General features: G+C 46.8%; 1 protein-coding gene across 1 annotated transcript in view; it reads left to right on the forward strand.

Moving 5' to 3' along the window:
- The window catches only part of LOC106995143 (uncharacterized), a 52,582-nt gene extending 51,085 nt beyond the window's left edge, over window positions 1-1,497 (forward strand). Inside the window, exon 8 of the mRNA XM_077988176.1 lies at window positions 57-1,497. The gene's annotated coding sequence lies outside the window, so the exon portion shown is untranslated. The remainder of the gene's footprint in view (window positions 1-56) is intronic.
- Window positions 1,498-15,069: the final 13,572 nt, after the last annotated feature.

Raw genomic sequence — 15,069 nt, forward strand, 5'->3', positions numbered from 1 at the left:
GGTGGGTTTTATCTGCTGCTTTTGGAAATTCATTGCATGATGCGTTTGTTTTTCAGAGGTCCCAAAGCAAAGAAACAAAAGCCCCGCAGAGTTCACCCAGAAGGAAAGCCTTCATTGGATCAGGCTATAAGAGGACTCTCCCCTGAGAAAGATACTTATTTTGGCGCTGTGTTTAGAGAAAAGGGAAGAACGATGGCTTTCCCGTAGAAACATTTACTTATTTCATGATTTGAAAATGGACTTTTATGTTTTAGGAATTATGTGGATGGGATGTTTTCTTGGGTGATAGGATTTGAAATTGCAGAGGGGAGCAGGTGCCATGTGCCAGCAATGGCCGGCCAGTCTGCCTGCCTTCCTGCCTGCCTCCCTCCCTCCCTCCCTCCATTTCTCCTTCCCCCCACCCCGTTTCTTCCTTCTTTCTCTCTGTGTTTCTTCTTTCTTTTCTTTTCTTCTTCCTCCCTCCCTCCCTCCCTTCCTTCCTCCCTCTCTCTCTCTCTCTTTCACTTTGTTTGTTTTAATGAGAGTAGAGAGGAGGAAAAACACTTTTTTTTTTTTGAGACGGAGTCTCGCTCTGTCCCCCTGGCTGGAGTGCAATGGCGCGATCTCGGCTCACTGCAAGCTCCGCCTCCCGGGATCATGCCATTCTCCTGCCTCAGTCTCCTGAGTAGCTGGGACTACAGGCGCCCGCCACCACGCCCAGCTAATTTTTTTGTATTTTTAGTAGAGACGGGGTTTCACCGTGTTAGCCAGGATGGTCTCGATCTCCTGACCTTGTGATCCGCCCACCTCGGCCTCCCAAAGTGCTGGGATTACAGGCGTGAGCCACCACGCCCAGCTGGAAAAACACTTTTTATTTTTTGTCTACCTTTATTGTAAGGAGAGAGTGAGAATACCATGCCACACATGCAGGGTTCTGAGCAGAGGGCTACACCGTGCTTAGTTCTAAAGGCACCTACACTTTTATCATGAAAGCCATGGAGAGGCCCACATTTTGAAACACTCAGTCTCTCAGAAGAGGATAGAATGGGCTGCCAGTGTGATAGGGAGAGAAATTGAACATAGCTGACTCCATCTTGCTTCTGACTCCTCAAGCTAACTGCTCTTAGGCACTTCTGCACATGGGCCAAGTTAATCATGGAAAGAACTTAGATTACAGTTTAACTGGAAAGCAAGGATGATAAGAATTCCTTTCCAAAACTAACCTCTGAGGAGATAAGAAGGGCATGCATACAAGTAGCAATGTTGTCTTGAAGATTTGTAGGAGCACTGTGACCTGAGCAAGGACAAGGAAGTTTTGCAATCTCCTTGGGCCCCTGCTGATGCCCAAGTGTCTGTGGTCACCAGCCAACCCCCTCACCTCAGCCTCCTCCTTGTTCCCCCTTCTCAATGTACAAAGAAGTTTGAGATTCATGCCTTTAAAAATGGTTCCTTAGGACATGGGTCCAGTATCTTCCTGACTGGCTGGCTCTCCAAATAAAGATGCTTTTCTTTTTCTAACTTCTTGTCTCTCGAATGATTGGCTGTTATGCAGCGAACCTCAGGAACTTTGGACTCCACAGCACTAGGACCACTCTCAGGACTTCCAGTCTGTACTGGGTGCAGGAATCACTGGGGAGTCGGACTGAAATGCGGGAATCACTGGGGAGTCGGACTGAAATGCGGGAATCACTGGGGAGTCGGACTGAAATGCGGGAATCACTGGGGAGTCGGACTGAAATGCGGGAATCACTGGGGAGTCGGACTGAAATGCGGGAATCACTGGGGAGTCGGACTGAAATGCGGGAATCACTGGGGAGTCGGACTGAAATGCGGGAATCACTGGGGAGTCGGACTGAAATGCGGGAATCACTGGGGAGTCGGACTGAAATGCGGGAATCACTGGGGAGTCGGACTGAAATGCGGGAATCACTGGGGAGTCGGACTGAAATGCGGGAATCACTGGGGAGTCGGACTGAAATGCGGGAATCACTGGGGAGTCGGACTGAAATGCGGGAATCACTGGGGAGTCGGACTGAAATGCGGGAATCACTGGGGAGTCGGACTGAAATGCGGGAATCACTGGGGAGTCGGACTGAAATGCGGGAATCACTGGGGAGTCGGACTGAAATGCGGGAATCACTGGGGAGTCGGACTGAAATGCAGGAATCACTGGGGAGTCGGACTGAAATGCAGACTCTGATTAAGGAGGCCTGGGACACGAGGCCTGAGATTCTGCATCTCCAGTAAGCACCCAGGGGATGTTGCTGCTGCTGATCCAGGGACCACACCTTGGAGAGCAACGCTGAGAAGCTGGCGGAAGAGCCCCGGCTGATGAGGATCTGAACATTGTCCATAGCAGGGAGGCTGGGAAAATGAGATAAAAATGTTAAAAATGGCAGAGTCACCTTCCTGGAGAAGAAATGGCTTTTCCATTCCTTATTACGCTCATGTCTTTGCAACTAGCCCCCAGTGGTCTCCTTCCTGCTATATACCTGCAGTTACCGTGTTCTTGTTAAGGAAGAATTGCAAATGAAAAAAAAAAAAAAAGACGCGGTGGCTCAAGCCTGTAATCCCAGCACTTTGGGAGGCCGAGACGGGCGGATTACGAGGTCAGGAGATCGAGACCATCCTGGCTAACACGGTGAAACCCCGTCTCTACTAAAAAATACAAAAAACTAGCCGGGCGAGGTGGCGGGCGCCTGTAGTCCCAGCTACTCGGGAGGCTGAGGCAGGAGAATGGCGTGAACCCGGGAGGCGGGGCTTGCAGTGAGCTGAGATCCGGCCACTGCACCCCAGCCTGGGCGACAGAGCAAGACTCTGTCTCAAAAAAAAAAAAAAAAAAAAAAAAAGGAAGTTGATCATGTTTGGTTGCTTTTGGTCATGTTTGGTCATCACAATAAGCAAATAAAATCTGAAATTTCCCCCTGACTTTGCAAATGTTTTCTTCCAAGGAGATCAACCTTATTGGATTTCTTTGGTTCCCGAACAGCCTGCCATGAGGTATGAAGGACACACGATCTTTTATGTAATTGGTGAGACCCAATGCCTTCTAGATGTTGGGTGTCTCATCCCAGTGTGAGGATTTTTTTTTTTTTTGGAAATGGAGTCTTACTCTGTAACCCCAACTGGAGTGCAATGGTGCAATTTCAGCTCACTGCAACCTCCGCCTCTCAGGTTCAAGCGATTTTCCTGTCTCAGCCTCCCGAGTAGCTGGGATTACAGGTGCATGCCACCACACCCTGCTAATTTTTTGTATTTTATTAGAGACAGGGTTTCACCGTGTTGCCCAGGCTGGTCTTGAACTCCTGAGGTCAGGCAATCCATGTGCCTTGGCCTCCCAAAGTGCTGGGATTACAGGCGTGAGCCACTGTGTCCGGCCAAGGATATCTTTTGAAGACTTAATTTCCCTTTAGAAAAGAGAACTTAATCTACATGTTGGTTCTTTTTGTTGTTGTTGTTGTTTGTTTTTTTGAGACAGTCTCATTCTGTCTGGTGCAATCTCGGCTCACTGCAAACTCTGCCTCCCAAGTAGCTGGGACTACAGGCGCCCGCCACCACGGCCGGCTAATTTTTTTGTATTTTTTTAGTAGAGATGGGGTTTCACTGTGTTACCCAGGGTGGGCTCGATCTCCTGATCTTGTGATCTGCCTGCCTCGGCCTGCCAAAGTGCTGGGATTACAGGTGTGAGCCACCGCGCCTGGCCTAGATGTTGGTTCTTTTAATTTATCTTGAGTAAAAGTTGTTTTTGCTAATATGAATTTTTAAAGTCATCATTTGGTTCAAACAGTTTTGTGTAATTCACCTCTAAATGCTTTCAGCAGAGGGAGTAACAAAAAAGAAAAGGTTTTTTTTTTTTTTTTTGACATGGAGTCTCACTCTGTCGTCCAGGCTGGAGTGCAATGGTGCAACCTCGTCTCACTACAACCTCTGCCTCCCAGGTTCAGGCGATTCTCCTGCCTCAGCCTCTCAAGTAGCTGGGACTATAGGCACCCGCCACCACACCTGGCTAATTTTTGTATTTTTAGTAGAGATGGGGTTTCACCATGTTAGCCAGGCTGGTTTCCATCTCCTCACCTCATGATCTGCCCGCCTTGACCTCCCAAAATGCTGGGATTACAGGTGTGAGCCACCTCTCCCGGCCAAAAAAAGGTAATTTTAAGGGCAAAGAAGTGAGATGACTTGAGTAACGGTATTCCCCATGCATGGCTATTAACAAATGTTTCCTGACTGCCCACCTGGCGAAAACATCGAACAGGTAGAATGTGTGGTCCTAGGAGGTGACAAACTTCTATTTTAAATGAAATATTAGAAAACAGATTAGACATCCAAGTCAAAGGGGTGACAAATAAGGAATTTCATGGGAGTTCAGTGATTTTTTTTTTTTAAATGATGATTGTAAGTCTATTAGAAAGTAGCATATAAAATTTGCTATGGTCTGAATGTTGCTATCTCCCCAAAATTTCTATTTTGATCTCCTCACTTCCAAGGTGATAGTGTTCAGACATGGGGCCTTTGGGAGGTGATGAGGTCGTGAAGGTGGGGCCTCATGGATGGGATGAGTGCCCTTGTAAAAGGGGCCCCAGAGAGCTCCCTCACCCCTTCCACCATGTGAGGACACAGCCGGAAGGCTCCATCTAGGAACCAGGAAGTGGGTCCCCACCAGACGCTGAATCTGCCACGTCTTTGCCCTGGACCTCCAGCCTCCAGGACTGTGAGCAATCAATTCTCCAGTGTTGTTAGAGGGCTTGCTCCTCGGTCACCACAATAAACTGAACGCTCGTTTTTCCCCGAAATTTCTGTGCCGCAAAGTGGTGGCGCTAGGAGGTGGAGTCTTTAAAAGGTGGTGTGGTCATGAGGGTGGAGCCTCACGAAGGGATCAGTGCTCTTATAAAAGAGACCCCAGGGGCCGGGCGCGGCGGCTCACACCTGGAACCCCAGCACTTCGGGAGGCCCGGGCGGGTGGATCACCTGAGGTCAGCAGTTGGAGACCAGCCTGGCCAACATGGCGAAACCCCTTCTCTTCTGAAAGTACAAAAATTAGCCAGGCGTGGCGGCACATGCTTGAAGTCCCAGCTACTTGGGAGGCTGAAGCAGGAGAATCGCTTGAACCTGAGAGATGGAGGTTGCAGTGAGCTGAGATCGTGCCATTGCACTCCAGCCTGGGCGACAAGAGCAAGACTGCGTTTCAAAAAAAAAAAAGCACATCGGCTCAGACTTACTTTGCTGGAAAGCATATTAGAATGTGTCTCATCCCCCTTGTATGCCGTTTCCAAGAGCTGCTGTAGCAAGCTGTCACACACCAGGTGGCTTACAACTGGGATTCATTCTGTCACAGTTTTGGAAGCAGAAGTCTGAAATCAAGGTGTGGGCAGGGTGAGTTCCTTCTGGAGGCTCTCGTGGTGGATCCGTTCCTTACCACAGCCCCGAGCCTATTCCCGTGGCCTCAGGGCTTCCCATACAGTGCACAGGACGGCCTCACCTCAGAGAGTGATCCAGACTCCAATGTCCACAGTGCTGAGGCTGAGAAACCCTGTATTAGCTTCAAATGCACACACACTCTCTCTCTCTTTCACTCTCTGTCTCTCTCTTGCTCTCTTTCTGTCTCATGCATTGATCTAGCTGTCTGTTTCTCCGTAGTTGTCTACCTATATCCATCTGTCTGTCATCTACTTTTTCTTTTTCTTAGAGACAAGGTCTTGCCCTTTTGCCCCGGCCAGAGTGCCGTGGTGTGATCATAGCTCACTGCAGCATCAAATTCCTGGGCTCAAGCAATCCTTCTACCTCAGCCTCCCAAGTAGTTGTGACTATAGGTATGTACCACCATTTCCTGCTAGTTTTTAAATTTTTTGTAGAGATGGGCTCTTGCTATGTTGCCCAGGCTAGTTTCAAATTCCTGGGCTCAAGCAATTCATTTGCCTTGGGCTCCCAATATGCTGGGATTACAGGTGTGAGCCATAGCACTTGGCCTCTTATTTTATTTATTTATTTATTTATTTCTCTCTCTCTCTCTCTCTGTATCCATTCATCCACGTATCCATATCTGTCTATATATCTATTCATATCTATCTATTTATCTATCTGCCTATGCATTTATCTATATCATCTATATATCCATTCATCCATCTATATTATCCATATCTATCATCTATATATCTATAGCTATATATCTAACTACCTATTCTATATATCTATCCATTTTATCCATATCTATCATCTATATATCCATATCTATGTATCTACCTATCCATTCATCTCTATCTATCTATATCTATCTATCTATCTGTCTGTCTACTATCTGTCTGCCTACCTATCTGTCTGCCTATTCATCCGTGTATCTACCTCTATCCATCATTTATCCATGAATCTACTTTCTATCAATATATCCATACATGTATCTCTATCTATTTAGCAATCATCTATCCATGTATCTATTTGGATCCACATATTGGTATTTACCTATATATGCATTCATGTATCTATATCTGTCCATTTATTCATTTATCTCTGTGTGTCTCTACATTTAATATACATTTGCACTTATATATGCTATGTCTCAAACATGTGCACACTCACATATGCATGTGTGTCTGTACACACACACACACACATTTTAGTGAAGGGGCACCCTGACTTGATTTGTACATATCTCAGTGGTGAGAGTCATCAGCAAGAAGCGGCCCCAGGCCCCAGGCTGATTGTCCCCTTCTCAGGCCCCAGCCTGAGTCCCAAGCATCGCGGCAGAGGCTCACCGAAGAGTCCACCCAGCCAAGGCCACCCCTGGGACCTCCCCTCCCTGGAGAAGCCTCATGCCTTTGGCTTCCATTTCTCTTCAAATGGCATAATAAACACCCACGCTCCGGACATGGCCTCGGGATAGAAAATTAGAGCCAGATTAACCATGCTTGCTGGCCCTGTGGTGACCACTAAAAATGAGGTGGTTTCCTCTTCCCGTCATTTCCATGCAGTGGTATTTGAAAAGGAAATGGTTTCCATTGCAAAACATTTTCTGTGACTTTTGGCTGCAATATTTTGCTTCTTATGCTCTTTTTTCTCATACTTTTCCTCCCCTGCCTACATTTTCTTTAAGTTTTTTCTGTACATTAAAAATATTCTTTATATGTTAAGTATAAAGAATATTTCAAACACTCTTCTGTAAATTAAACAAATAAAGAAGCTGAATTTTCCAACAGTGACAGCATCACCACAGACAGACGAGAAAAAAAGTGATTTCTCCCAACAGAAAATGCTTACAGTAAGAAATTAAGCCCCATGTTTTTATGTGAAAACTCCCAGTTCAAAACTGTACAAACATTGAAACCTCACGTGAAGAAAATTGTCCGCCAAATTCATCTCTATATTTTATTTGCTCTTCTTGAGGATAATTTGGAATACAATCAGTCCTCTGCCAGAGTAATGTTTTATTTATTTCTGTATTTATCTATTCTTACTCCCTTCCTTCCAAAAATCATGTGAGAAGGCTTTCAGACAAAATGGCTTTAGTTTGACTTTTAGAACGGCAACATTCTAGGAGTCAGAGCCGGAAATCAATGCCTTTTATAGTTATCTGTTTTCAAGAGATGAATTTTCCTGGCGCAACAGTACTAGAAGATAGAACCCCAGTTGAACAGGCTTTTTATTCTTAGTCCTGTGACTTTCTTTCTTTCTTTTTTTTTGTTTGAGATGGAGTTTCGCTCTGTCACCCAGGCTGGAGTGTAGAGGCATGATCTCGGCTCACTGTAACCTCCACCTCTCAGGTTCAAGCGGTTCTCCTGCCTCAGCCTCCTGAGTAACTGGGATTACAGGTGCATGCCACAATGCCTGGCTAATTTTTCTATTTTTAGTAGAGACAGGGTTTCACCGTGTTGGCCAGGCGGGTCTCGAACTCCTGACCTTGTGATCCGCCTGCCACGGCCTCCCAAAGTGCTGGGATTACAGGTGTAAGCCACCGCGCCCGGCCCTGTCCTGTGACTTTCAAGGAGGGACAGCCCTTGACATGTGGCCTGGCACATGTAATTTTTGTGCTGAATCAGTATCCCTGGACTATAGTCCTCTTTTCACCCTTCCATATCCACTTTCTGCCCTGGGAGTTGATTTTTAGAGACTGTATCAGAGGGACTCAGGCCTGTGAGTTTCTAAACGGTGTTGGCCAATCTGGGGGACTGATATTTGACAGTAAAACCTGTATTGGGGTGAGCAGTGGCCCCTCCAAACTCCTGTCTCCTAGGGAGTTCAGAATGAGACCCTATGTGGAAATAGGGTCTTTGTAGATGCATTTGTTAAGATGAATGAGGCTGAGCCCTACATCCAATGACAGGCAGCCTTCTAAGAGACGAAGAAGAGACACAGACACAGACACAGAGGAGAAGGTCACGTGGAGATGGAGGCAGAGACTGAGGTAAGATGGCCACAAGGCCAGGGACTCCTGGAGCCACAAGGGGCTGGGAGAGGCAAAAAGGAGCCTCCGCTGGAGCCTCTGGAAGCAACTGGATACAACTGTAGTGGACTGTGCGGTGGTCCTCCTAAAAGATATGTCCACGTCCTCATCCCCAGAATCTGCGAATGGGAACTTATTTGGAAAAGGGGTCTTTGCAGATGTAATTGAGTTAAGAATCTCAAGATGAGGGCCAGGCGCGGTGGCTCACGCCTGTCATCCCAGCACTTTGGGAGGCTGAGGCGGGTGGATCACCTGAGGTCAGGAGTTTGAGACCAGCCTAGCCAACGTGGCAAAACCCTGTCTCTACTAAAAGTACAAAAATTAGCTGGGCGTGGCGGCAGGCGCCTGTAGTCCCAGCTGCTTGGGAGGCTGAGGCAGGAGAATTGCTTGAACCCGGGAGGCGGAGGTTGCTTTGAGCCAAGATCGCACCACTGCACTCCAGCCTCGGCGACAGAGCGAGACTCCATCTCGAAACAATAACAACAACAGCAACAAATCAAGATGAGATCATCATGGCATAGGGTGGACCCTCCACTCAATGACAGGTACCTTTGTAAGAGACAGAAGAGGAGACACAGACACAGAGGAGAAGGCCAAGTGGAGATGGAGGCAGACACTGGAGAGATGCGGCCACAAGCCCAGGGATGCCTGGAGCCCCCAGGAGCTGGGAGAGGGAGAACGGATTTTCCTGCAGGGAGGTCATGTCTGTGTCCCACTATCTTCTTCTTATAAGGCCACTAATCATATCAGATTAGGACCCACCGTAATGACCTCGTTTTATATTAACCACCTTTTTAAAGAACGTATCTCCAAACACAGTGACACCCTGCAGTCCTGGGAGTTAGGATGTCAATTGATCAATTTAGAGGACAGAATTCAGCTCACAACAGTCTTTGCAGTTGAGGTCACCAGGGTGGGCCCTGATTTAGTGGCTGCTGTGTTTATAACAAGAGGAGATGAAGACGGACACGGAGGAGAAGGCCAGGTGGAGATGGAGGCAGGGACTGGAGTGATGCGCCCACAAGCCCAGGGACGCCTGGAGCCCCCAGGAGCTGGGAGGAGCAGGGGGGATCCTCCCCTAGAGCCTCCAGAGGGAGCACAGCCCTGCCCACCCCTTCATCTCAGACTGCTGCTCTCCAGAACTGGGAGAGAATAAATTCCTGTTGTTGTTTTGTTTTGTGTTTGAGACAGAGTCTTGCTCTGTTGTTCAGGCTGCAGTACAGTGGTGCAATCTCGGCTCAAGACAACCTCTGCCTCCTGGGTTCAAGTGATCCTCCTGCCCCAGCCTCCCAAGTAGCTGGGATGACAGGTGTGCACCACCACACCCGGCTAATTTTTGTATTTTTAGTAGAGACGGGTTTTGTCGTGTTGGCCAGGCTGGTCTCAAACTCCTGACCTCAGGTGATCCGCTCACCTCGACCTCCCAGAGGGCTGGGGTGACAGGCGTGAGCCACTGTGCCCCATCAGTCCCTGTTGTTTTATACCACTGTTTGTGGTCATTTGTTAAGCCACTCCCAGGAATCTCATTCATACCCTCTAGTCTCCTCTGAGTCCCTCAGGCAGCAGCACACCCCTCCAACGGCTACAGCACCTGATCATGAGCTCAGGCTCCGCACGTCACCCAGCTCAGCTCTCTATGGCCCCAAGGCCCAGCACAGAAACTCCTGACCACGGCCCTTCCCACCACTGCCTGCCTGGACACTGACTGATAGAATGCTGCCCTCCCTGTCATCTCAGTGACCCCTTCTCCTTCCCAGGGCTCTGTTCCTTCCTACCTTTGCTCACACATCCCCTGGTGTGTGACAGATGGTTTTTTTCAATAGTTTTGGGGGTAAAGGTGGTTTTTGGTTACATGGATAAATTCTTTAGTGGTGATTTTTGAGACTAGTGTACCTGTCACCTGAACAATGTACACTGTATCCAATATGTAGTTGTTGTTTGTTTGTCTGTGTTTTGAAACTGAGTCTCACTCTGTTGCCCAGACTGGAGTGCAGTGACGTGATCTCGGCTTACTGCAAACCCCACCTCCCAGGTTCTAGTGATTCTCCTGGCTCAGCCTCCCAAGTAGCTGGGACTACAGGCACGTGCCACCACGCCCAGCTAATTTTGGGATTTTTAGTACAAATGAGGTTTCACCATGTTGGCCAGGCTGGTCTCGAACTCCTGACCTCAGATGATCCACCCGCCTCAGCCTCCCAAAGTGCTTGGATTACAGGCGTGAGCCACCATGCTTGGCCTGAATAGGTAGTCTTTTATTTTCACCTCCTTTCCATCCTCACCCCCGAGTCCCCAAGTTCCATAATATTCTTGTGCATTTGCATTCTCATAGCTTAGCTCCTACTTACAGATGAGAACATACGATATTTGGTTTTCCATTCCTGAGTTACTTCACTTAGAATAATGGCCTCCAGGGCCAAGCGTGGTGGCTCACACCTGTAGTGCCAGCATTTTGGGAGGCCAAGGCGGGCAGATCACCTGAGGTCGGGAGTTTGAGACCAGCCTGACCAACATGGTGAAACCCCGTCTCTACTAGAAATACAAAAAAATTAGCTGGGTGTGGTGGCACGTGCCTGTAATCCCAGCTACTCGGGAGGCTGAGGCAGGAGAATCGCTTGAACCTGGGAGGCAGAGGTTGCAGTGAGCCAAGATTGCACCATTGCACTCCAGCCTGGGCGACAAGAGCAACACTCCATCTCAAAAATAAATAAATAAATAAAATAATAATGGTCTCCAGCTTCATCCAAGTTGCTGCAAAAGACATTATTCCATTCCTTTTTATGGCTGAGTAGCATTCCATGGTGTATGTATACCACATTTTGTTTATGCACGGATTGGCTGATGGGCACTTAGATTGCTTCCCTATCTTTGCAGTTGTGGATTGTGCTGCTATAAATGTGTGTGCAAGTGTCTTTTTCCTATAATGACTTTTTTCCCCCACTGAGTAAATACCCAGTAGTGAGACGGCTTCCCCGAAAGGTAGTTCTACTCTTAGTTCTTCAAGGAGTCGCCACACGGTTTTTCAGAGTGGTTGTGCTAGTTTACATTCCCGCCAGCAGTGGAAAAGTGTTCCGTAGGATGGTTTTGATGGGGCCATTTTACATCTACCCTGGTTTGTTTGGCCCAATAAACAAACCAGAACTAATCCCTCAAAATAACCCAAGGGAATCTAAATTCTTCTTCCTTCTCATGAATTCCTGGAACTATCACACAGCTTTTTGTTTTTGTTTTTTTTTTGTTGTTGTTTGTTTGTTTTTGAGATGGAGTCTTGCTCCATCGCCCAGGCTGGAATGCAATGGCATGATCTCGGCTCACTGCAACCTCCACCTCCTGGGTTCAAGCAATTCTTCCTGCCTCAGCCTCCCAAGTAGCTGGGATTACAGGCACCCGCCACCACATCTGGCTAATTTTTGTATTTTTAGTAGAGACGGGGTTTCACCGTGTTGGCCAGACTGGTCTCGAACTCATGACTTCAGGTGATCCACCCACCTTGGCCTCCCAAAGTGCTGGGATTACAGGCATGAGCCACCGTGCCCGGCCCTAGCACAGCTTTTTATCACTATGTGTGCATGGAGCAACAAGACCCTTCAGCATTGACCTACAAGCACTCCTTCAGCCCTCAAGTTGGAAGACGTTGCAACATGACTCTGAAACAATTGCTGGGTATTTCTCCCAGAATCCAGCATAGAGCTGACCATTCATAAATATTTCTGGATTGGCTGATAAATATTCCTCTGTAATGCTTTGTGTATATTGGAGTTGATGAAGATGTGTTGACTTAAAGCTATTAAACTTGTGACAACCGATTGATGTCTGTAGTCTTGTTATCAGAAGTGCACCCGTGTTGGTGACCCGCCTTTGATATTGCACTCTAATCCTAATAGAAAATGAAGCTGGGTTAAGGGCAAATGAAACTCTAGGTGGGGGTCTTGCGTCCTTGCATCTTCCTTAGACTCTTTAATTACCTCAAAAGGAAATTTAAAGAAAAAATATCAAATTACAAATTGTAAACATTATGCAGAAAACTAATTTGGAAAAATGGTACATTTTACCACGTCTTGTTATATTTCAAAATCTAAATTTGCTTGGATGTCATGAAATAATCCTGTCTGGAACCAAAAACTTTCCCATCTTTATTTTTTATTTATTTATTTTTGAGATGGAGTCTCACTGTGTCAGCTGGGCTGGAGTGCAGTGGTGCGATCGCAGCTCACTGCAACCTCTGCCTCCCAGGTTCAAGCGATTCTCCTGCCTCAGCCTCCCAAGTGGCTGGGATTACAGGCACCTGCTACCACCCCCAGCTAATTTTTGTATTTTTAGTAGAGATGGGGTTTCACCATGTTGGCCAGGCTGGTCTTGAACTCCTGACCTCAAATGACCCACCCGTCTCGCCCTCCCAAAGTGCTGGGATTATAGGTGTGAGCCACCACACCCAGCCCCGTGTTTATCTTTGAAGTTGACTTAACATCATTCCTTGTTAAGGAGAGGTAGTTTTATTACATTGAGCAACAAATCTGTTGGCTTCTTTGAAATCAGGCTTAAGCATTAACTAGAACCCATGATGGGGTTAAAGTGATGGATGCATAAACACACACACTTACACAGACATGCATGCACAACTGCACACACACATCAATTAAAATTCAGTTCACTGATTTGCTGGTGACAAGAACCTGCAAACAGAATGTGCAGGTGTACTGATCTGACCTTGGAGGAGAGATAAAGGTTCAAAGATGAGCTCTTTTAATTTCAAGATATGAATCAACTGCCTTGGATTCATTTCCTTGTTTTTTTTTTTTAATATTAGGGATGTCAATGACTTCCTCATAAGATTATCAGGAGAGATAGATGGCATAAAGTGTATTATAAATGTGATGGTTCTTACTGCCTGTTTAAGGTTCTAGTGCAATAGAATATTAGGGATGTCAATAGCTTCTCATAAGATGATGAGGAGACATAGATGGCATAAAGTGTATTATAAATGTGGTGGTTCTTACTGCCTGCTTCAGGTTTTAGTGCAATAAAATATGAGAAATACATGGCTTATAATTCAAGCAGCTATTAATGTGATCCCGTTGGATTTTTGCTGCCCATATATGGCCAACCAAGACCGAACAAAGGATATTCTTTAAATGTTGGAAGAATCTGCAAACCACAGACTAGCCAGTTTGGCGTTAATCACCAGAAGATGATTAAGCATGGAAATCAAATCCAGAGAAACAGTTTATGGTCATGAACTGAACATGTATGTGTACCTCCCCTTTCTCCAACCCCAAAAAGGATGGCAAAGCCCTTGAGGATGCTTTATCTTGTGTCCCTCAAGGTGCCTAGCAAAGCGTTGAAAACTCGGCAAATTCTCAGTAGTGTCTGTGTTGGAATGGGGATGTGGGGACGTTGAGAAGCTCGTTAGGTAAACAGTGATTAACTTTTGCAGCATGACAAACCACTCCAAAACGTGGTGCTTTAAAACAACACCCATTTAGTTCATTCCCGATTCTGTGGCTCAGCTATTTGGGTTTGGCTCAGCGAGGCAGCTCGGGGGTCAGTTGGATTCCCTTATGAGTCAGTGCTCAGCTGCCGGGTGGCCAGGAGCAGGCTGGTTTCGATGACTCAGCTGGGGCAGCTTGGTTTAGCTCCAAGTGGTCTCTCCGCCTTCACTGAGGCAGCTCAGGCTTATGGATTTGGCAGCCAGGAAGGCTTCCAAGCCAGGGAGCTAAGGCGTGAACAGCCTCTAAAAGCTCAAGTGCAGAAATTTTTTAAAAATACTTATTTATTTGTTTTTAGAGACCAGATCTCACTCTGTCACCCGGGCTGGAGTGCAGAGGGACGATCATACCTCACCGTAACTTTGAATTCCTAGGCTCAAGTGATCATCCCACCTCAGCCTCCCAAGTAACTGAGACTCCAGGTGTGCACCACTATGTCCTGCTAATTTTTTGTTGTTGTTGTTAGAGAGATAGGGTGTCATTGTGTTGCCCAGGTTGGTCTCAAACTTCTGGCCACAAGAGATCCTCCCCCTTAGACTCCACAAGTGCTGGGTGTACAGGAGTGAACCACTGAGAGCACAATAATGTCGATCTGTTTTCACTGTATTCCACGCAGGGATTACAATTCGAGATGAGATTTGAGTGGGAGCAGAGAGCCAAACCATATCAACTCGGTAAGGCATACAAGGTTCATCCCCACCTGATCCCAGACTACCTACCCACCCTCACCTCCCAATTCTCCTCCTACTCATTAAGGTCATAATTTTTTCCCTCAATGTCTGTGTTTTTGCTCATGTATGTATGCTCTCTGGAATGGATGCCTGTACATTTTCTATCTGGAAGACTCCTACACATGCTACACAACCCAGCTTAAATGCAGTCTCATTCGCGAAACATTTCTCAACCAGCATGGCCTCCGTTTTTCTCCTTTTTCCTGGCACAGCACTGTGTGTCCATCATCTGTAGACTATATCACGTTGTGTGAGATAAATTGTTATTTTTGGTGGTGTCGTTGTTGTGCTGTTCTGTTTTCTTTTTTGCTCTCCCTCAACAGAACAATTGGGCTATTTGATGAAAGAAAAAGGACTTACTCACCTTGGCATGCTTTGCATGTAGGAGACAATCTGTAACACTCTATTTGCTAAGTCAATGTTTATTGGATAAATAAACATA

This window comes from Macaca mulatta, chromosome X, assembly GCF_049350105.2.
Source record: "Macaca mulatta isolate MMU2019108-1 chromosome X, T2T-MMU8v2.0, whole genome shotgun sequence".
In the NCBI taxonomy this organism is placed as follows: Eukaryota; Metazoa; Chordata; class Mammalia; order Primates; family Cercopithecidae; genus Macaca; species Macaca mulatta.